At 32.3% G+C, this 22,185-nt stretch overlaps 2 long non-coding RNA genes across 5 annotated transcripts in view; one reads left to right on the top strand and one right to left on the bottom strand.

Annotated features, from left to right (window-relative positions):
• The window catches only part of LOC118199412 (uncharacterized), a 163,273-nt gene extending 142,586 nt beyond the window's left edge, over positions 1 to 20,687 (bottom strand). The window contains exon 1 of the long non-coding RNA XR_004759933.2: positions 20,430 to 20,687. This is a non-coding gene — a long non-coding RNA (uncharacterized LOC118199412). The remainder of the gene's footprint in view (positions 1 to 20,429) is intronic.
• The window catches only part of LOC118199411 (uncharacterized), an 808,537-nt gene that overhangs the window by 16,422 nt on the left and 769,930 nt on the right, over positions 1 to 22,185 (top strand). The gene's annotated exons all lie outside the window — the stretch shown is intronic.

Raw genomic sequence — 22,185 nt, 5'->3', positions numbered from 1 at the left:
GGCACATATACCGTACCACAGAACTTTAGTTTCGCGCTTGTTTTCTTATTACGGAAAAGATCCCCGAATTTTAACAGATTGGTTTTTTAAAAACGACGCAGTTTTAACAAATTAAGTTTTAACAGCACAGCTTTAATTGAGAACAGAAACACAGAAAAGACTTGCTCTTAACAGATAGTTTTTGTTTAGCTAAAAAGTATCATTTCAACTAAACAAGAAAATTTATTTATTTTCAATGAAAACTCTAGTTTACTTTTTTATAGAGAAAAATACTTAATAAACATTTTATTATGTCCCGTGGATCTTTTCAGTAGTGAAAGAATGAATTTTAACCGACTGTATGACTATTCTGATTAATTTTTATTCTATCCCCAAGCGAATACCGTATTTACTCACGTAATAGTCGCACTTTTTTTGCCAATTTTTCATTATGAAATTCTAGGTGCGACTATTATGCAGGGAAATCTACTATACAATATTGTATACTTTTGACGATTTTTTCTGCTTCAAAACGGGGTGCGATTATTACGCGAGTAAATACGGTTATCATATTGCTTAATCTGCTTTACGAGGGTGGTGTGGGGATTCCTTTACCCAGATCAATGTTTTACAGCTTAGGGAAAAAAGTGCTATAGAAAAGGAATTTGCTGGAAATGGAATGATAATCAGTCTCCGTCCTAGAAATGCTACTTGCCGAGTGTTCTCAGAAATGCCACTTGTATTTTTCGCTTTAAGTACATTTTTATTGAAATATGCAGTGTTTCTATTCTGTACGCGCCATTCATAGTTCAAATTAAATGCAAGGGTAGGTTAATTGTAATTAAATTTAGATGTGCTCTTCATTATATGAGTTAGATTTACGCTGCATTTTGCTGAGGAGTACTATTTTATGAATTTTTATGCGGATTTTTTTTTTTTTTTTTTTTTTTTTTTTAAACTGAGGACAGGCTGCATTTGAGTATAGTATTTCACAAAAGCATTCTACTATTCGTCTCAGAATTCTTGATGAATCTTGATAGTCAATTTTATACCTTTACTCCTTATCATTAATCCCACCCACAGTACTGGAAAAAACTTAGATGTGAATGCAGCAAGCCTGTTATTAAATATATGCAACAATTTAAACTTCTCCAGTCTTTATACTAATAAGTATTTCAATAAATGTTTTTCACGACAATTAATAAGTGTTTCAAAAGGGTTTTTTTCACGACTCATACTTTTCCACTGTTGTAATTTGTTTATGAATATGCCACATAATACCAAAATTTGTTTGTATGGCTTTGCCATCTGGATATATCAGATCAGTCTTCTATATATATTTTATTTAATTTCAGTGCCACTTAATTATTAATTTGCCACTGAAAATCAACCCAATAAATAAATAAAAAAAACTTTTGTGCTTGGAAAATGAATTACGTAATGAAATAAAGAGTAAAATAGAAAGAAATAGCAAATAAACATTGTAATTGTAAGAATACAGAAGTAGTTACAGATTTAATATAAATCATTGGCAAGCGCTACTTTGTAATTACTTTGAAAAAAGTCAATGATTAAAAAATAATAGTTGTATCTGTACAGAGAAATATGCTTATGTCAAAAATGTGACGCAACTAAAAACTATTGCATGTCTGAAATCAAAAGTTTAAAATAATTCTAATTTTCTAATTAATTTTTTTTTAAATTTCTAATTGTAATTTTTTCTCTGATAATTTTCATTCTTGACTGAATGTTTTGGATTGAATTTCATTAAATATCCAGAAATTAAGAGCCTAAAAATATAAATAAGAAAAAATGAACTGATATATATAAATATATATATTAAAAAGTATTATATATATAATACTTTTTAATATATATATCTATATATGTATTAAAAATATATATATATATTAAGTTTCATATAGATTATGAGATTTCATGACCGTTTTCCATGTTTATTGCATGAAACTCTTAAAAAACACAATATTTATTTATTTTTGAGTAGTGTTTTTCGAACTTTTTGCTAAACATTATTAATTAAGGAAGTCATTGGTGATAGCCATCTCTGAAAATGGCTAGTGTTTCGTACAACATAAATAAAGATATGTAATGGACATTACTTCTCTAAGACGCCCGCCTCCACAGAAGGCCGCTCTACATAGTTGTCTTAAAGAAATATTACTGCATATGGTTTTAAAATTCTCTTGAATATAAATGTAGGTATACTTTGAAATAAATTCTTTCTAGGCTTTGCACGTTCAATAATAAGTTGAATATTTTTCACTATCTTTTACTAAATTTTTTAATTCAGTGAAATTGCTCATGACAGTATCTTTGAAAATGATCAGTATTTCGTAGAACATACACAAAAATAAGTATTATACATTATGTCTCTAGGACGACCGTCTCCACAGAAGGCCGAAATCGTCTGAATTCTATTTGGTTATCATAGAGAAATATTACCGTATATAGTTTTAAATTCTCTTGAATATAAATCAAGTCGTGCTGTGAAATGAAAATTTTTTATGCTTTGTATATTCATATGTTACGAATCGCTATCATGACGAATATATCGTCTGAAAAGAAAGCAAATTATTAAGCTTTCTTCACTGAGTTGAGGAGGAAAAAGGAGGGTTTTGTCAACCTGATGATTTAAAAAAAAAAAAAAAACACTGAAAAATAGATGCAATTCATTTCTCTTTCTTTTCCTGGCATCTCGCATAAAGGACGGAAGTAAACAAAAAATAACCGGACTTGGCGATTTCGAAAAATGCAAAATGCCAGGGAAAATTGTCTTTTATATCCCTGTGGTGTGGCAATAAAAAGCCCCGAGCTGCAAATCCTCGGACCTGGGCCACTTTATCAAAAGAAAAGCACTTCTTTCTTTCTCTCTCTCTCTTTTTTTTTACTCTTTTCGCGTCTCTTTAAGCGGTCTCCTCGATTTTTGCACGAGCCAGGATTTTGGAGAGACAGTACCATTTTTCTTACTGGTCGGACCGTGTCAAAACGGTGCCAAAGCCTGCTTTGATGAATGCCCAACAGAAAAGTCCAACTATTTGTTATGTTAATGCCCTCTTTTCTCTGCCTAGGAGCTTTGATTAAAATAAATGACAGTCCTGGGATGCTCTGGCTCCGATGATCCCATGGAAGGCAATTGATGGTCATGGCACCTCATCCTTCACCCCAAAACGCGTCAACGCCACATATTTTCTCTCAGAACGACACCGGGATGAGGGAAACTCTTCAAGACGAATTTCCTTGCTTTTGGCAGCGATTGGATACACATCTGCGTGAAATAATTCTCCTTCATTGGTTGAGTTTTAATAGGATTTCGTCCAGCCATGCAGAATTGTAAACTGCTGCGGATAAAAGATTTGCAAAGCGCTTGCGGGTCGAATTTTGTGCATAAATGCGTACAAAACGTAGGGAGATAGCTATCTGCTTAATGTTGTATACATAATATTAGACGCCATTCTTTTAGTTACTGTAATAACACTGACACTAGAAGTTATTGTTTTATATAATTAGTTATTAACATGAAAAACACTTTGAGGGCTTTTTCATATTAAGCAATAAAATGTTTTTATTAATAAATTTTTGTCCTCTACAATTCTGGAAAGACGTTTATATCTTTGAAAATTTTACAAATAGCATCCTTATAAAAGAAAGGTAAAAGGATTCAGATTTGAATTGTCACCCAAAAGGTATCTATCTTTTAAAGTTTAGTCAGTAGACATTATCAGTTGAGATGATCCAAGTGGAAGAGCGAAACATTTTACAGGATGTTAGATGAATATATATCCACACTAAAATGTGAACATTATATATCTTCTTTATATTTAAAAAATGAAAAAAATATGTGATTTTGTAAATTTTTAATGATTTTAGTCAGATATATTATAAATTAAATGCATTTTTATTTAATTCAATCAAATAATTTAAAAAAAATTAAAATCTGAAAGTTTTCAGATTTTACATTACGCCCAAAGGGGCGTTTTTTTAAAAATGTTTTGTGGGTTACTTTTATTTATTAAATATCACGTTCTTCGCACTTAACCATAAAATTCAGTTCAACAGCAGTTTTGTAAAATAAGTTTTAAATGAGCATATGTTTAGAATTTTCGATACATATCTCGGGCGCTGGAGATAAAAATATTTTTTTTTTCTTTTCTTTTATACAGTATTACCATTGCTGGCTTTGAAGTAGTTAAGTTTGTTAATCAAAAATTAGTTAAAATTTTACATAATATGAAATAGATAATAAAACAGATTCCAAATTTGTTCTCCCAGCTGCCCATATTCGGGTGGAAATGTACGTTATTCAAAATTGGATGGCTCTAGATACCGTTGTTTTATCACAATGCGACAAACTTACACACGTTTATGAAGATTCTTCATTATTTAATTTCTTTAAATATAATACTGGGTTCTAATATTTGGCAACAATTTGAAACGTGAACCGACATTTCTAGTGAACCAAAATGCCAAAACGAAATTGCCTTTCAGGACAAATTGCCCCTTTGGACTACTAGTATTCTTAAAGAACTGCATACACTGCTTTTAAAAGCAGTTTACTTTGCTAATCAATAACAAACAGATTCAGTTTGAAAGATAAATGCCTTACATTTTGCCAAATGGCAACAAACTTGAATGGAAACTGAAAAAACGCATTTACAATAGTTGACATTTAAAGTGAATCAAAGCAAAATCGTGTTGCGAGACTAATACTGTCTTTTGACTTAATAATAATCAGCGTACGTCGAAGATGGTAAAGCTCGTATCGCTTGCATAATTTAATCTGAAAGTAACTATTTTGATAATAATTCTTTTCAACAAACAGGCTTGTGCTGCTTGTTCGTTTCATGTATATGCGTGCCATCTAAATAATGATTCTATGTCATTATCGTTGCTTTGACAAGAATGTTCATATTTTAAAATATTCTAATCATATGATTTAAATTTTTATTATAAGTAAAATCATATCACGAAATCAACCAATGACATTTCTAATGCTTATTATAGAAAGTAATTTCCGAATTTAGGCCTATTTCATTTTTAATTAAGCTATACTTATTATTATTACTATTATTTTTTTATGAGCCCAAAGGGGCAATTTGCCCAAAAAGGTTATTAATTTCGTTTCGGCATTTTGCGTTGTCCACCATAAAACGACGTTTCACATTTCAAATTGTTGCCACCAAATATTAGAACCCTTCATTATACGCTCATGTCCATAAATTAAGGATAATTCGGAGTCACGCGGAAATCGAACTCTAAAATAAATATATCAACTGTAAAATCACTACACACATCTTCAAGAATCATATGCAAATTTCAGGAAGTAACCAGATGACACCGATGGTACGTCACAATGACGAGAGCGTGAGAGAGTGATATATAAGGAATACAGGGAAAGAAGTAAAATTCTTCGCTGGCGCTTTATAAGCATTTCAGTGCAATAACCGAATAGTTATGACACAAAGGACGCATTTGGATGATTTTTTACGTGGTAGAATTATCGGCCGTCTGGAATGTGCACGTACCCAACTGGAAGCATTAGACGAACTTCGAATTGCCCAGAGTGTCATCTCCAGGCTTTGGCAACGCTTCCAAGATGATGGTAATGTGAGTAGACGTTACAGCACAGGTCGCCCAGAGTTACAACGCCGAATGAGGACCGGTATTTGGCAGTTACTGCCAAAAGAAACAGGCGGAGCACAGCCTCAGACCTGTTTCGTCAGCTCTCCTCAGCCACTGGTACGACAATTTCAAGGCAGACCGTGTACAGGCGCTTAGGGCAGATTGGTCTATATGCTCGTAGACCTGTCAGATGCTTTCTACTTACTGCAACTCACTGTCGTCTGCGGTTAGCCTGGAGTAGAGAGCATGCATTGTGGACACCGCAACAGTGGGCTTGTGTGATGTTTTCTGACGAGTCCAGGTTTAGCTTACTGTCTGATTCTCGCCGGACTTTCATATGGAGAGCTCCAGGTACCCGTTACTACCAAGAAAACATCATTGAACAACACCGTTACGGTGGTGCAGGAGTGCTCTTTTGGGGTGGAATTATTCTGGGTTCCAGAACTGACCTGCATGTTCAAATTGGAACCATGACAAGCCAAATCTATCAGGACGTCATTCTGGAACAACATGTACGTTTGTTTCGGGGCGCCATGGGCGCTCAATTTATGTTTATAGTTGACAACGCCCGTCCTCACCGTGCAAACATCGTAAACGAATGCCTTCAATCGGAAGATATCACCCGTATGGACTGGCCAGCATTCTCACCGGGCTTGAATCCAGTAGAGCACGTGTGGGACATGCTTGGCTGACGAGTTGTAGCCCGTCAACCTTCTCCTACATGTCTACTGGAACTTTTGAGAGCATTGCTTTTTGAGTGGTGTAATATCCCTCAAGATCAGATCGATAATTTGATACTCAGCATGCCTAGGCGTTGTACGGACTGTATTGCATCGTCTGGAAATCATACAATGTATTAATAATCATACCAACCATGTAATATTGGTTTTTTGTAAATAGGTCTTTTTTGTAATTTGCTCCAGGGAGAAAAAATCGCTAATTTTTTTAATAATATCAAACATATAGCATCTTTTTTTGCTCTTTACCTTTTGTTTAATAAATAAGCTTTACAAATAAGTTAAATTTGGTTTGCTTCTAACTCTTCCTTTGCCTGATTTTGCATTATCCTTAATTTATGGACATGAGTGTATTTAAAGAAATTAAATAATGAAGCATCTGCATGAATGTGTGTAGGTTTCTCTCATTGTGTAAAAACAACGGTACCTAGAGACATCAAATTTTGAATAACCTAGTCCTCCGCTAAAATAGGGAATATGGAAGCCCAAATTTGGAAACATGAATTTGTTTTATTATCTGTTTCATGTTTTGTAAAACTTTTAAGGAATTTTTGATTAACAAACGCAACGATTTCAAACCGAGTAATGGCAATACTGTACGAAAAAAAATATTTTAATCTCCAGCGCGCGAGACTGTATCGGAAATTTTAAAGCTATGCAGTTTTTAAATGTTTTGCGATATTGCTGTTGAATTAAATTTTATGGTTTAAGTGCGAAAAACATGATATTTAATAAGTAAAGGTAACACACAAAATGTTAAAAAACGTCCCTTTGGGCGTAATATAAAATCTGAAAGGTTTCATATTTTTATTTATTTACAGTTAGTTGGGTGGCGAACAGATTGATCTTTATTGTGGTTTTGTAGAACGGTAGCCTCGCATAGAATTTTGGCCTACGAAAATGGTTTACGCCTCTTTACCTGTTTTAGAATTCGAACTGCTTGGATAAATGACAGAAGTTATTGCCTCTTTCCAAGTTACCAAATTTATGATAGTTTTCTGGCAAATCTCCGGAACTAAATTTATTTCCTTTTTATTTAAGGAAATTATTTCAGCATAAACAACTCTCTTTCGTGCAGTATGGAGATTACAATGCAGTTATTGTTATTATTTCTGGCAATAATAATTGTACTATATGTTGTATAGGTTTATTAAATAAAGAAAATAATTTTTCAAAAAGAAACTAAATAGGCAAATATGGATACCCTCGCTTTAGCTGGAAAAGAGTTTAAAGAGCTCATCGTAAACGTTAATGTCACAGTTAACACAAAATCATGATTAATCCGATGTTAATTAAAAATAGAAGAAAGGAGAATACTATTCACAATTTATCTGAATTTTCAAGCAATTTAATCTGGAAAATAAGTCCGTTTAGGTTACGTAAACTAACCAGCATTAGAAATAAAAATAACACATCATAATTATCGGAAGAACGAACATCATTAGAAATGGAGCATCTTAGTTACAAATGGTCTTATAAACAATATTTAAGATAGATCTTGAACAATGTCATTGAGTTCAAACTCGTATAAAAGTGTCATTTAGAACTTTCTTTTCTTCTTTGGGCGGTTTTCATCGTTTAAGATTGGCGCTGTTATCGTGCGAAGTAGGCCCGTTAATCCAACCCCCCCCCATTTAATCCGCCTCAGGTAAATTGAGAGTTGACAGTACACAAAATTCACCATCCATCTCAAAAATCGACATCTGCCCAGTATTGTACATATTACGATAACGGAACTGGAGGAGGGCTGTTACCAATTCCAGCAGCATTATTCTCAATTATTAATCCGATCTGGAATTTTAATCATTGCAGCGGAAGCGGTAATCCTTTGTTTGCTTGCTATCTCACCCTTTCGGGAATAGAAGATAGATATATCTTTATATCGGACAATGTCGTTGCTTAATTAAGCTCTGTATTTTTTCCCCTTTCTGGATGGACAAGTTTCGGATGGAGGGCGTTAATTAATTTTGATCAAGGAATGGGGTGGGAGGGAAGGTTTTAACCTCCTAAGAGGCGAGAGTTGCTAATTTATATTTGCGTGAACAGATTGTATCGGAGAGGACTGCTTTTGATTAATAGGTATGGAATACGTTTGTGTCTCAGTTGATATTTCATCCTGCGGATCCCCTTTTGGGACATTTCGCAAGCTGGTGCTTCTGTCGAGCCTCATATTTTTATTAGCAATTAATTATTCAAGACACCTGGAACGCCTATTTTTATACTTTATTTGTCAGTATTTTCCAGCTTTTACTCATTATCTTTATAAAGTATTCTCCCGCCTTCTTGGCATGCCTTCGTGGTGTGGTGGTCTGCACGCTCAGCGCCTAATTGAGAAGTCCGTGGTACGACTCCTGTCGAACTGGTTGCATATTTTTTATCTTGCCTGCTTCTAAAAAATGCATATTTTTCACCTTGCCTGCTTCTAATGTCTCTACATTTTTTTCATTTCAGTTCAAGTCCCTTCAGTGGCCGTGTGGTTAAGACCGCTAAAACATTAGTAGTTAGACTTGGCTTGAGTTGAAGCTCCAGTGAACGGAGCTGGCTGAATTGTTAGTTTTCGTGGCTTGCCCTATATGTAACGTGGATACGAATCAATTTTCCTCAAAAAGTCCTCCACGAAGGTATTCCTCCTCGTAAGCACATAGATCTCATGGCTTTGCCATATACAAATAACCCAGCTAACATTTATTTAGTTAACATTATTAAATGTTAAATTATTAATTATTAAATTAAGAAACTGATAAAAATATTTGAACGAAAAACACGTGTCACAAATTTATATTTTTGGGTATTTCGTATTTGATTTAAATTCTTTGACTAGGAGAAGACAGGGAATTCATAATAATCAAATTAAGATTCTTACTAATTATTTGTTAATAACGTAATGATATTCTAGAAATTAAATTTATAGATTAGGTTACAAGTTCTAATTTCAGTTAAGTAACCTTTTAGACTGATGAACGAACTATAATCCCGTCTTTACTACTCAAACTGATTACAACAAAGAGTTAAAATAAAGCTAAAGTATTTAGTGATATTTTACTTTCAAATTTACAACCAAGAAGAATAACAAACGAAACTTCCGCTGCTTGAAGCTTCGTAACATAGTATTATCTCAATATTTGCGACTCAAAGTATTAAAGACTTAAGAACCTGGGTTCTGAGTTAATGCTCCCTCTAATGTAACCGCAAATGAAAAATAACTGACTAACCAATAGTCAGCATACCAGGATCACCGTGGTCCGGGCCCAGAATACCAGTCTTCTGTTTAAACTTAGATTCTCGTTCACTGTTTAAATTCATAATTTTCATTTTTTAGAGGAATAGATGAAACAGTATTAGTGGAGAAAAGATTCAGAGATAAGAAATAATATGCCAATTAAAATAAACTTACAGGAAAGGCTAATTCTAATGAATAAATTAAAATATGCAATGTAAAGAATTTATTAGTGGATGATAATGTGAGAGTTAGATATGTGTTTCTAAGTGATAACATATCAGAAATATTTATGTAAAAAATTTCTTTTCGGATCAGTTATATTTTCCTTGTAACTAATAATGAAGTGTAAGAAAATATAAATTTTTAATTGTAACTGAATTTTATCGATAATTGGCTAATAATATAATCAATAAACATCTAGTATAAAAATAAACCCATCAAATTCATTATTTAATTGGAATACGGAACTCAACTACGAATAAAAATTTTTTTTAAAGAAGATTAGAAGAAATTTACAGAATTTTCTTAGCAAAATATGAATATGGATTTTGGTTATTTGCTCTTAGATAATGATAGATTTTATTATTTGTGAAAAATAAAAGGTCTTATTCAAATATTCTCTTTATATATCTATGCAAAAATTAAAAATTTTCATACATTTTCTAAGTAAGTGGACTTTTAGGCAGGCATAAAAAAAAATCAGAAACTAGAAGTTCAAGTGATAAAATAGAAACTGGAGGTAAGTTTCAAAAAAATCTCATGTTTCTTAATTTCGATATTTCTATACTATTGTAAGTTAGTAAATAAGCTTGCATCAAAGCATGATGTAATTCTTCCTAGAACATTAGTTTTAACTATTGTCAGTTACGCAATATATAAAAATCGATTTCTTAAATGTAATTGTTTCCAAAATATTGCATTTTTGGGTGTCTAATTCTCTTGTGTTGTATTTTTGCTTGCCTGATCTATCATCCTCCAGTTCTTATATAAAATATAAGTAATCATTAATAAATGATTTTATCTTCCGTTCTTTTCGAATTCATTTCAAAGTTTTATGTGAAATTTCATTGTTTTGTCAGCCGTAGCTATTATTTTATTGAATATTTTCAGTTTGAAAATTAACTAAGACTAACAATTTAGCTCTTAATTCTACACAGATTTCCTGCAAATGTTTAAAAAGAAAAATGGAAAACATGCCTGTACTTTAACGGGGGGAGAGGGAGGAAGGCCGAAAACCAGTTCGAAATTTAATGAAAAAGCTATTGTAGATTTGACAAGTTTGTATAGGAAAGGTATATTTCTTTGCAGGTTAATTATTTTGTATACTTGAGAAAACATAAATTTATTCCTCATTTTAGTGCATATGTCATAAAAAATATTATAGTACTTCTTTTTATTGAATATATACGGTATCGATTTTCTCAGAATGAGAGCCTGCCTACCAATAGTCGAAGGATTAAACCTTTGAACAGTGGTAAATCGACCATGTTTAAACCTCAACGAACAAATTGCATGAGTGGTTTCAGAATGTAACCCATGTGTAGCGTAAATATGAGCCGATTTCCGTCGAAACGTTCTCCACAAAGGCAGATAGCTCTCTCTCTCTCTCTTTCTTCTTCTTCTTCTTCTTTTTTTTTTTTTTTTTTTTTGTATTCAAACAAGCATTATGAGATTGTACTAATTCAGAAGTCAAACAACAAAAATCAGCGTTAATTTTCAAAATTTTCACAGGACTAGTTTCGATGGTTTTACCGAACCACCATCCTCAGCTGCAAACCGCAAAATTTTGACTTTATATAATTATTGGCAGCTGAGGATGACCTTTTCTATCAAAATGAACCTTACCCTTTTTTGATATTTTTTTATCAAAATATTTGCTAACATTTTAAATAAGAGTAATTAATCCTGTTTGTTTTAACAATGGGTAAAAATTTGAAGGATTTCATTAAAATGATTATAATATTAAAATTTCCTTTGTCTCATATGTTGTGTATTTTTCAAGTTTCCCCTCTCCCCCCAAGTGCAATTATTGTGATATGTTTTCTTTCTTTTGTAATGATATCTCCTTCTAAATGTAAGAGAAGCAAAATTAATTTTGGGAAAAAATAATTATGCACATGGTAACGAGGTAACATGTATGTAGATCATACATATTTTCAATTATTTTTCCATAATGGTTAGGCAACATATATTAATGCCAAGAAAATAAGTAAGGAAAACAAGCTGTTATTAAAAGTACAATGCAGATTACTTTTTATTGCGCATGGAAATCTGTTACTGTTTCGTTAATCAGAACTTTATTAAATTTTATCATTTATTTAATCGATTGTAATATTTTTTGGACATATTTCATTTTTCAATTAAGAATTTGACTTTCGTCCTATTATTATTCTCAGCATTAAACTTTAGGATTATAAAATTGAAGCGTGTAAAAAGCTTTGAAATGGCCTTGTTGAATTAATACTTCCAATACCAAAACATATTTCTTTTTAGATTTAATTAAACATTTACAAGCGAATGATTGCTTTTAATCAGAAAAAACCAATCAAAAAAGAAATTACTTTAGTCGGACTGTTTAATGAAGAGACATTTTTAAACTTTATGATTTTTCAGCCTTGTTTGAAATGGCACGTCTTTAAATTGAAAAATCTTCGTGCCCGGATGACTTTATATAATTATTGGTGGCTTTATGGCAGTGTTTTATTTTTATTCCAATTATTTCTCAGAGATTTAATTGGAGATGGTTTGTAAGTTTTTATTGACACCGTTAGAAAATTGTACTTGAAAACTGAAGGTAAAGATCTTTAGTATGAGGTTAAGTGCTTAAATAAATAGCGCTAAAAATTTAACTTTGGTATTAATTGATACGTACAGATTATAATAGTATAAGGCTATTATAATCTGAATCTGATAAATAAATCTGTTAAAATCTGAATATTTATATAAACATGCACTTATATTAGGGTACTATTATTTTTTATAAGTTTATCGAACTTCATTGTTCTTTTTTAATTATATTTTTCGTTAGCTTTTTACTAATTTTATAATAGTAATTATAATAAAAATTAAACTTTAAGAGGGAAATTTTATCGTTCAGTAAAACGTGATACCTGTTTTTTACTTCCTTCTGCGAAGTAAAGGAAGTATTGTAATCGCGAAAAATTTCGGGTATCATATTTCAACGAAAATATCCATTTTGACAGCTATCGAATGCAATATAACGATGTTTTTGCTTGACATCTGTACGTAGGGACCGAATAAAGGACCCTTTTTATGAAAACAGATTATAAAATGGATTCAGAATTGATTTTCTCGTTTCTCGTGTTGTTGTTTTAGCCTAGAGCAGCCATATTTGTTTACATTTGGAACTTAAGCCGAATAGTGAATTAAGTCAGTTTTTGCACCTTCGGTGTCTTTTCGCCGAGTGGGCCAAAAGTAAACTTTCAGTTTTGTGCACCGAAAAATATGTCTTCTCGCCTGCTGGCCGAATAGCTTGTTTTTGCGTAGAAATTCTAATTTTAATTGTAAAAATTATTTTTTTTAAAAATTGTTTTAACTGTATTTCGTGTTTTATATTTTTCTATATTTTTTAATTTTTAATGAAGATATTTTGAGGTTTTATGTATTTTTGCCTTGCCGCGAAGTGAGAACTGAATTAATTGAATGAGAAATATATCTCTAATGAAATTCGAGGTAATACGTTTAAATGAAATGCAGGAAAAATGTATGATGGAATCATGTGGTGTCCACATCGGATGTTTTAGTAACAGATAGTATGATTATCTGTTTCTTAATAGTTTTTTTGCTATCTAAACTATTATTTAAGGCAAGTTTAATTGTCTTAAAGCATCAATTGATGCTTCTGAGAATTAATACTAGTTTTAATGCGTTTTGCCTAGCTGTGAAGAGTAAGAAACATTTAATCTTGCTTTACAACCAAAACTAAATGATATAATATACTTGAGAATGAAACATTTTTTGCATACATTAAGATAGTACTACTGCAATTTAGCAGTTAGATAATACTTTTGCAGTTTAGAAATATCGAAAAAGTAGAAAAATATCGAAAAATTTCTAATTTCACAACCGACTTTAGAATAATATTTGTAATAAAGAAAACAATTATTTCTGTTAAACAATTTTCAAAAGTAAAGAAGTATACAAGAAATTGAAAATATCTGCAGCTATGTTTGATAAGCGTGATAAATCTTTATTGTTTACGAGCGCTATTCATCTTTTAGACAATTCCCATTCGAGCACTAAAGATACTATTAGTCTCGATACACACTTTTTTGTTCCTATCAGTATTCAAATAAAAGAATGATGCCTGCACATATTATCGCTATATTTTTTAAAGAAATAATATAAAGAACATTAAAAAATTTATGGGGATTCTAAAGATGTACTAGTTTTCAATAATATCTTGGTGATGAATTTTAAGTGAAGTAAGTGCGAAGAAAGTGAGGTTTAATAAATAAAGCTAAAAATACAATAAGTTAGTAATAAAAAGGGCAAAAAAAGGTATATAAGTCATCTTACTAGAAAAATTGAGCATTAATATGAAGAACAGAGAAAAAGATAAGGGGAGGGGGGAACTTCTTAGCAGTACTTAACGTTCTATTCAGAACTGTAAAAATACGTTGCTTTAATTTTTTTTTCCCCCTGTTGATGGCGTAAGCAATGATAGATGAAGATGCTTTAATGTATTTCTCCCGCCTTCTTAGCATGTCTTCGTGGTTAGCACACTCGGCGCGTATTCGAGAGGTTCGAGTCCCGGCGAGGACATTGCTCATTCATCACGTTTCCTGCTTCAATAAAAAAACGTAATGTCTCTAAACTAAAAAAGGTGGTGAATGATGATTCTCCACCGCCAGGATTTAGCGATCGGGTCCCCTAACCTCCAGTCGCCCTTTAAACAGGGAGCATATAAGGTTTTTCTCCCGCCTTCTTAGCATGCCTTTGTGGTGTAGTGGTCACCACACTCGGCGCGTATTCGAGAGGTCCGAGTCCCGGCGAGGGTACTGCACATTTTTTATGTGTCCTGCTTTGAAATAACTTGATGTCTCTACAATGCTTAATAATACATACCAAAAAAAGCTGTGTTAGCAGAGTGAGATCTTAAGCCATGTAATAAACTGTCAACTCAGAGAGAGCATAAAATACCTTAAAAAACTCTCTGATGTGACGTTTAAAATCTGAATTCTTTCAGATTTTCTTTTTGTTTTTCTTTTACTTTATTTTTTTTTATTTTATTTTTTTATTTTTTTTCTTTTCTGTGTGTGTGTGTCGATTAGAACACCATCCATTTTTATTTCCGGAAAGTACCAAAACGTTTATATACATGCATTGGAGTGTTTACTTCCCCCCTTTTTATAACTTATTCATTTCTAGTAGTTAATGCCCTTTGTATTGAGGATTTTACTTAATGCTGTTGCTAAAGTAAATAGCAACACTAATATGACATCACAAGTTTGGTTTGTTTTAGAGTAATTCTTTTTCATTAAAACTATTTGTTAAGAAATTTTGCGTAAACCAAAGCACTGCACTAACTGCTTACTCCGTGCCATAAGAATAGAAAATGATTGTAAAAACTGTTGCAGAAATTCTATACTTTTTTGCTGTCTCGCTATTTCGATTGCTTAATTGAGCATGGCCATAAATTCTCATCGGGGAGTCTATTCATTTAATTCTAGAAATGGTTAACTTGAAATTTTCTATCCGCAAGAAGCATGGGCGTAGCTAGTCGAATTGCAGCATAAAGCTTTCGAGACAGGGCATTAATTTGATTTTCAGGAGGGAGCTGTCCATTGCGAAACTAAAGTAAAGTTGGAGTTAGCTCATGGCAGGAGGAAAGAGTTTGACATCTATCTTGGCTCAGAGGAAAGGGAAATACTGAAATCCCGGGATTCGGGAAGGGTACATAGATCTTCAACCCAGATTTTGGATCCTGGAGCGTGAGTCGCAAAGGGATCGACTATAAATTGCAAGAGTTTACAGACTTGGATATGAACGTTTCTCTTTTGTCTAGAAAAACTCCACATTCGCATATTTGCTGTTCGTATCAGTTAAAAAATATGAACTTTAAAGCTATCAATGTGTGACGTAAGCAAAATGGCAATTTGTTTTAAAAGACAGCCATCGATGACCGAAGAAACATAAGTTCTGCCAAAACAAACCAAACAATCAAAAATTTGGCAACTAAACAAATCAAGTCGTCAACAACAAGCCAGCCACCAAGAACAAACTAACAACAAGCCGTAACAAACCAACCATCTGCCTAAAGTATTGGTAATTTCAATCCAGGGCTCGGTTCTGCAGAGTAAGAACTGGCTACATGATTTTGTGATTGTCTTTCTGTACAATATCAGTTAACTAACTGATTCTGTACGATATCAGTTATCTCTAAGCTAACTAAGTCTTTTGCTAATTTTGTACTAACATATCCAAAACATTGCAAGTTGGAGCACCCAACAAAAGCAATACACTAATGTTAAATTTGTTTATTAATAATAAGGTTGAAAAGATAAACAACCAAAGAAGCTTGCTGGTGCAACGATCAGGATGACATGACTGATCTGGAGTGCCCATTAAGAGGTGAAGCAGGCGGAATAATAATAAATAAATAAATAAATCAGTTATTTTAACAAAGGAATACCTTCGTGGTGAACTTTCTATGAATTCCTTCCAAGATTCATTTTATGTCTTCCTATGCTTGACATAATAATTAAAAAGCAATTTTAAAAAATGTCACTGTATTTCGCTTTATCGGCTGCAAAGATTAGCTAAGCAGACCTTGGCGGAAAGAAAGTCAAATTTGATATTTATAAAACAATAAATTTTACGTGCTTCCTTCATATAATGCGTGTGATTTCTTCTGAACAGGGAGGTCACAGGATTTTTAAAATTTATTTTGTGAACTCTGTTTTAATGTCTCCTGTAAATTCAGCTAAGCAGCAGATTATCATAAATCTGGATAAAATGTTTCAATAACCCGTCATTTACAGCGCCAAATACTTTTTTATGATATATAATATATATATATATGTAAGATAAAAATATATGAATCGAATTTATAGTTTAAACTATAAACATTAATTCTTCCTCTGTATTCTAAAATCGTAATAACTTCTCTGCTTTGCGTCATTTCTAGATCACTCTATGACCCGCGCAATTCTGATGACGTAATAATTGGGACTGAAACTTCCATTGTAAACCAAAACTTTTCTCTTCGCCGTGCTTCCATCTTTCATAACTACTCACTTCAGCTTTTGCTCTCTACTGTGCTAAGATGTAATTTCGCTGGCTTGCTTTCTATCTCAACAATAAATCAAAAATGTAAATCTTCTGTGGAAAGGCACGACTAGAGTGCCAAGTGATTGTGGCCACAAATATCAGTTGCAAATAAAAATGGAATTAAAACTGCCTCGACTGCCAAGTTCTTTAGATATTACCAAGTTAACATTACTAGCATACTACGCAATCAAAATTCGTCTTCAATATGGATCTAATCACGCATCTACAGTATTCCGTCTTTTCCTTTGCTTTTATTATGACATATATATACATATATATAATGGTTGGGAATACCTATAGTGTTATCTCAGCGGCGTTTTCTGACTTGACTTATGGTTTTCAGTTTTAATTGCAGATCTACTCTGGCAACATATTAACTTTATTTCAAATCTTTTTCCATCTCGGAAAAACACGAGCTAACATATTTGACCAATAATTTAATATCACTTAGAAGCATGAGAAAATTTTAATTTCATGTGAACTACTACCTGTCATTAATAGAATTTTATTGCATAGTGAGAAATGTATCTTGCTAGTCCAGTTTTTGAAGCAGATAGTTTTCTAATTTGCGTAGAAAGCTAATAACATTTAAGCAGCCCACATTTTCGGAAGAGCTTGCAATGCTGTTTATTTTAATATTTTTAAGTGTTAGCTTAAAAATTACCATGCTGCTTCCAAGACTGAAAAGCGTCAGACTAATTTATTGATGACATGTCAATAAGTGCCACAAAGCTTTATCGACAGTGTCATTGCAAATACGGACTGCAGCTACGAGACCTGCATTTAATTTCTAGACCATCATATAAGCATATAGTAGATAAATGCTATCTAATATTTCAAAGCCATTTTTAACTTTCAAAATGTGTTCATCAGAGGAATATTAACTATTACATTTTTAACTGTAGGTAATTTAATAATTGATCTAGTAATATGACTTCCCATTCCGTTCTGAGAGAATTTAGAATACTGTATAAATTTAACGTAATAGAAGAATAAAATTCATTTAATCTAATTTTAAAATTATAACATCTGTTGTCTCACATTTAAAAAATTTTAAGTTAAACTTCGTAGTGCTTCGTTTAACTTAAAAATTTTAAGTTAAACTTGCATTGGTACATTGTTACTTAAGATTTATGTTAATGTTGGAAAATATGAAAAGGTTTTGTGTGGTATAATTTTCAAATAAGATACCTAGACTGAGTCTAAAGCAACTAAGACAGCATTTCTCAATCGAAGATTCTTCGGAACTTTACAATTTCGTGAAAAACCGACAGAATTTCGGTGGGAAAAAGTAATGAACAGGCTATCATACGTAAAAATAGGCTAATTATGTGATTTTGTTGCGTAAGCATTTTCTGAGGCATGGATTTTATTTCAAGGATTTTGCAAAAAATAAAATGGATGAGGAACGCCAATGTAAGAGATGTAAGCTGAGCATTTAGAAACCAAACCCTATCGTAAAGTAATATGTGGAAAATACTCCTTGATATCCGTAACACGAATTTACTGCTTCTTATGAGAAATAATCTGTTCTCATGAGTTTAAATGCTTTTTGGATCTGTACTGAAATTAACTCAGAACCTCAGGTGTTAAATTTGTTCAGCTTCTTCCAGTCATTAAAATGTAGCTAATCATAAATATCTAGTGCAATCTAGTTCAAGAAGTTACAGTTAGATATGTAATATGCTAAGTATTTCAAATTCAGTCTTTCTCACAGAATTTCACTGATCTTTGTTCAATAATTATATTTTTTATAGTATTTTTATGCGATTTATTTCCTGTGATGAAAAACCAAACTAAGCGTCAGCAAAGTATCCTTTTATATTATACGTATTATCTAGCAGGGTTTAATTTAAATTAATTTAAATTTATTTAGACAGCTAATAATTGTACTTGTGTTTGGGGAAATTTAACACTTAGAGGTATAAATTATTAGCCCAAGTTCAGTCTCATTCAAAATTTGAGTTTTTCAGGTAAACGGAAAAAATATTCTATGATTATTCTTATTTGATTACGATTACAATATTCAAATATAATAAAATTTAAAATATTGAATATTTGATTATGATATTAATAAGTATTCAGTCACCTCGATCTATTTCGGTGTCATATTTCAGAATAGATGTAAACATCCTTCTGCAAAATCCTAAAATTTGGGTCTGTATAAAAGTGCTCATTTTGGAAAATTACATAAAAAAAAGTTAACAAGGCAAATAAAAATGATGAAAATAATTTTTTTTGTCTTAATATGAAATCGTCTTGTGTATTGAGCTACCAATATAAGACCTTCTTTATAGAGAAAGACTAATTTCTCTTACCTTTAAAAATAGTTTTCTGAAAGTTTAATAGATTTGCTTTTATAGCAGTTATTTTGAAATTTTTGTAACCCAAAATAGTGTATAAGTATTTTAAGGCTAATATGCAGTGTTAAAGCTATATATTTTACACCTAGATCAGTAGCTTTAAAGTATTAATGTTAAGAGTCAGTCCAAATATTAAGAACCCGTATTAAATAATAACCAGTTCTATTCTTGAGAAAGTGTATGTCGTTAAGGGTTCCTGTTTCATTAAGACAGTTTGGATCTGTATATGATAATTACCTTAAATATTAACGCAGATTTGCATAAAGCTGCATTTATTCTACCTGGGTTAGAAGCTAATTGTCTTAAATTTCAAAACCAAATTTGCTTCCGTATCAGGTGTTTTCTCCCTCCTTTCTGCATGCCTTCGTTGTGTAACGGTAGTACATTCTGCACGTATTTGACAGGTCCAGGTTCGAGTCCCCGTGGTGAGGAATCCTCATCCACCAGTTTTTAGTTTGGGCGCCATTGTAGAGTCATTAGGTTATTTGGGAAGCAGAAGATCTGAAAAAGGGCACTGCTCATTTTTCAGATCTTCTGCTTCCCAAATAACCTAATAACTCTACAGTGGCGCCCAAACTAAAAAGTGGTGGATAATGATTCCTCACCACCGGGATTTGATTTGGCGACTGGGTCCCCTAATCCGCAGTCGCCTCCTAAAAGGGGGAATATATAAGGTATTTTCTCCCTCCTTTTTACATGCCTCTGTGATACAACGATAGCACACTCGGTGCGTATTCGAGAGTTCCAGGTTCGAGTCCCAGCGAGGGCGTTGCTCATTTTAAAGGTCTTCTGTTTCCTAAATAACTTAATGATTCTCTCTACATCCGTACTTTAGTAAAGCAACATTTTTTATCAAAAGTTTTAAGATTCTGAATTTTCAAAACTTGCTTTTTTGCGATATTCATTTAAACGCTTTTAATATCTTTATTATCTATTACTTTAATTATCTTAATTATTTAGCTTTATGAGCTTTTAATATCTTTAGCGGAAAAATTTTCTTAACTTTTTGAGGGCGATGGGAGACACGAAGGCTATAATTTATTTACACTGTTAGGACATAGGAATCATCTTTTAATGTAATGCAATAAATATTAATATTAGTAGAGTTAAAAGGGAAAGCTAGGAGTGTGCTTTTTACCAAAGATCTGCCTCGAAGTTTAAATCATGTCTGAGGTTGCTAGACCTGCAAATATCTACCTGGAATCTATGATCCGTCCCTCGAAGCGGGGGAAACGCAGAAGGATGATTGTGTTTCCTCGTCATAGCTCTTGGACAAGCTGGCCATAGGTCTCTGCCAAAACTCGGGCTCAGACTTCCAGCGTCTTCATTCCTTCCATATAGTCAAGCCCAGGGCCATACGCCATTTGCTCGCTTCTTTTCATTCAGCTTTCTCCTTCACTATCCTTTATCCGTGCAGCCGACCAAATCCAAAAAGTTGCTGCCTCTTCGCTTCCCCTGGAAAAAAAGACGTGATGGAATTCTTAAAACTTGGAAATACCTCACCCCCTGAGAGATCTAAGGGAGAGAGAGAGAAAAAAAAAAAAAAAAAATAGATTAAAGCCAAGTACGCCTAGTGTATCATTTTCGAAGCTGCTGTATACAGGCACTTCTCTTATAAGGTATTCTTGACGCGCTGTTGGGTGGTTTTTCCTTTTTTAGAGCTTCGAAAAGCGGCAGATGGCAATTTAGCCCACAGTGGTATTTATTGCGGTCATTAACTTTTCTATCTATGTTGAATATTAATTCGGTTAGGTTTCACTTGATGTATATATACTTTCACGTGGCGAGATTGAATTTAGTAAAGTAAAGTATTCGTTTTCTTGAACGAAATGCAACTTGCCTGACTTAACTCTTGAGCTCAATTTCTAAGCTATACAAGAACTAAATTTAACTTCTTAGATTATTTTGATTTTGATGATACTATCATTAATACATAATTAAGAATTTTAGAGATTTGTGGAAAGAAAGTTTCATCCAAGTGTACGGTATTTATTATTAATTCATTAATTCATTAGGCAGTTAGTTTATGATTATTTGATAAATTAGGTTAAAATAATTTTAATAAATTACCTCATTACTTTGAGTTTCAGTCACACCTTTTATTCAGATTTTTAAAATACGAAATTAGAGTGCAGCTTAAATTCAAAGCATATATTTTAATTACTTATTTTTACCGACTTTCATTCCAATTTTCGAATTATAAAATCATATTGCGGCTTAAATTTGAAACAATATGGTATGTAAGAAATGTGTTTTGATTGCAGAATAATTGTAGAACCATATGCCCTTTACAGAACTGCGTTATTTGGAAATAACTAACTAATAATGCTAATAATAATAAAAAACTAAAATGAAATCTGAAAGCTTTTAGATTTTATATTACGCCCTAAGGGGCGTTTTTTTAACATTTTGTGTGTTACCTTTATTTATTGAATATCATATTATTCGCACTTAAACCACATAAAATTGAATTCAACAGCAATCTCACAAAATATTTAAAAAAACAACATATCTTTAGAATTCCCGATAGACAGTCTCGCGCGCTGGAGATAAAAATTATTATTATTATTATTATTTCTGTACAGTGTGGCCGTTGCTCGCTTTGCAATCCTTGAGTTTTTAATCAAAAATTCTTTTACAAAATTCTTAAAAAGTTTTACAAAATGTAAAATAGATAATAAAACAAATCCGAAATTTAAAATTCGGGCTTCCATGTACCCATGTTCGGGTGGAGGATTACATTATTCAAAATTTGATGGCTATAGGTACCGTCGTTTTTTTCACAATGCGAAAATTTCATTTAAAGTAATACAGAGCAATAATATTTGGTGGCAACAATTTGAAAAGTGATTCAGCCTTTTACAGCGATTCCACGCAAAATCGTGTTTTGAGACTAATAGCCCTTCTGAGTGACAAATGGAATATAGTAATATTATCTAACTACCAATGTTCA

This window comes from Stegodyphus dumicola, chromosome 12 (genome assembly GCF_044657685.1).
Source record: "Stegodyphus dumicola isolate Sdum_Otavi_A_Nest chromosome 12, ASM4465768v1".
Taxonomy (NCBI): domain Eukaryota; kingdom Metazoa; phylum Arthropoda; class Arachnida; order Araneae; family Eresidae; genus Stegodyphus; species Stegodyphus dumicola.
The sequence above is the reverse complement of the archived record's forward strand: the minus strand, read 5'-3'. Positions and strand labels throughout refer to the sequence as shown.